At 54.0% G+C, this 2,322-nt stretch overlaps 1 protein-coding gene across 2 annotated transcripts in view; it reads left to right on the forward strand.

Moving 5' to 3' along the window:
- Positions 1 to 1,684: 1,684 nt before the first annotated feature.
- Positions 1,685 to 2,322, forward strand: part of DUSP26 (dual specificity phosphatase 26) — a 6,861-nt gene continuing 6,223 nt past the window's right edge. For both annotated transcript variants that reach the window (XM_007170096.3, XM_007170095.3), the window contains exon 1: positions 1,685 to 1,960. The gene's annotated coding sequence lies outside the window, so the exon portion shown is untranslated. The remainder of the gene's footprint in view (positions 1,961 to 2,322) is intronic.

Below are 2,322 nucleotides of genomic sequence, written 5' to 3' on the forward strand. Positions count from 1 at the left end.
TTTTTGAGAAAAGTGCAATGCAGGGTTGAAACAGAAATCTTGCTAAACATTGGGATGAAGTTCATCTACAACATCTTCACAACCTACCAACCCTAAAGACTGTCACTTCAGATGAGGTTAGTGTGTGATATATGCTCTTTGACAGTTTGATTTGTGACCATTTTTCACCTGGGCTTTCCTGGATCGACAAATTCAAATTTCAAATTTCCCAGGAGGGTTTTTGTTTGTTTGTTTTGTTTGTTTGTTTATTCTTTTATTTTATTTTATTTATTTTTGGCTGCATTGGGTCTTTGTTACTGTGCGCGGGCTTTCTCTAGTTTCGCCGAGCGGGGGCTACTCTTCGTTGCGGTGCACAGGCTTCTCATTGCGGTGGCTTCTCTGGTTGTGGAGCACGGGCTCTAGGCACGTGGGCTTCAGTAGTTGTGGCACACGGGCTCAGTAGTTGTGGCTCGCGGGCTCTAGGGCACAGGCTCTGTAGTTGTGGCGCACAGGCTTAGTTGCTCAGCGGCATGTGGGATCTTCCCGGACCAGGGCTTGAACCCGTGTCCCCCGCCTTGGCAGGCAGATTCTTAGCCACTGCGCCACCAGGGAACCCGTGAAGGGTTTTTTGTTTTAAATGATGAGGATTCATGTCTTCAGGTAAATTGCATACCAAGAAGGCACAAGGAAAACAGAGAGGAATTGTGTGTGCTTCTCTAGAGAGGAAAAGGTTGGGTGGAGGGGGGAATTACTCTTCGATGACACCCTGCGATGGAACTGAACTGGGGATTGTGTCACTTTCTCTGACTCAGATTTCAAAGCCTGATCTACTATCCCTCTGGGAATGTAGTCCATCCTGATTTCAGCTACAGTAGATACCGCCTACCCATCCTAAGCCAGGTCCAGCATGACCTTATCTTCTTCCTGCCTTCCTCCTGTCAGGCAGCTCTCCTGGACTCTTCCTGGTTCTCAAAGCGTCACCTGATAACATTCATTATTGCCCCCACCTCCCCATCACACAGTGAGCTGGGCACCGGGGACCACAACACTGTCCTTGCTTTGCAAGTGTTTACAATACTGGAGCCTACAAGGTGCTTACGGTAGAAAAGCAAGTGAAGCTAAATATCCCCAAAAAGCAGCACATGAATTTCTTCAGGAGTGGAGGAAAGGGAAATTCACTAGGAGCTGAGCTGCCCAAAATGGCTTTCCGGATAGAAATCCACTGTGCCTTCCCCACTGTGCGGGGGACATTTGTTCAGAAAGCCCTTAAGGACTTGAACTTCCCAGCCAGGCAGCCAGAGTGTGAAGCTCAGCTCTGGCGATGCCCAGCGTGCCCTGGGCAGATCCCTTAGCCTCTCTGTGCCTCTTCGTCTCCACCTGCCTAAAATGGGTACAATAACAATATCACCTCCCTCACAGACTTGTGGTGAGGATAAGATGAGCTAAGATATGTGAAGCACGTGGTATATAGTAAATACTGATCAGGGTTAGGAACAATAGTTATCTGTACCACGGTGTTCTCGGAGAAGGAGAAATGTACAAGTGAGTGGGAATCATCCTCGTGTCTGTGTAATTAATTAATGCTGCCTGGGGTGGAGCGTGTGTGCTCAAGACACAGTCTGGGACGACTTACATAATGTCAGCTTTAGGCAAAGCGCCTGTCATTGGCGCAGCTCCGAAAATACACATACACACTAGCATGCCTGTGAGGCGGGGCCGCAGGGGGTGCGGGCTGCGTGGCCCACGCCGCGTGTCCACTCGGGCCACCGGGTGTGAGGCTGTGTCCCTGCGTGTCGCTGACACACACGCACACTGATACCAGCCCTGCTTCGACGTGCGTGTCATGGCTTAAAAATAGATGCTAATCCGTCAACCGGTCTGGCGCTGGCAGCCGAGGCGGCGGTGGCAGCAGAGTCATGGCCGTGGGGCTGTCTGAGCCTGCGATCTGCCTCCGGGACTGAGACCCGCGCCGCCTCCCGAGGTAGCGGGGCCGGGGCGGGTGGGCGAGGCGCGGGGACCGGGGCTGCGGAGCGAGGCGGGGGGAAGGGGCCTGGGAGACAACCTGCGGGGCCCGCCTGGGCTCCCTCCCTCCTTCCTCCGCGCCAGGCTGTCTGGGCTGACGAGGGCTGGGCGACAGCCATGAACCTGTTACAACCGCGACAGCAGAGGGAGGGAGGGGGGCGGCAGACCAGGGCCCCCAGAAGCCTGCGGATGGGGTTGGAGAGTGCCCGGGGGGGCACCCCGTGACGGAATGGGGAGAAATAGAGTCACACGGAGCTCCTGCTACACCTGGTCTGCTTCCCGCTCTCTTTGCACCGTTCAGCTTCACACAGGCGGCAGAAT

This window comes from Balaenoptera acutorostrata, chromosome 21 (genome assembly GCF_949987535.1).
Source record: "Balaenoptera acutorostrata chromosome 21, mBalAcu1.1, whole genome shotgun sequence".
NCBI classification, from domain to species: Eukaryota; Metazoa; Chordata; class Mammalia; order Artiodactyla; family Balaenopteridae; genus Balaenoptera; species Balaenoptera acutorostrata.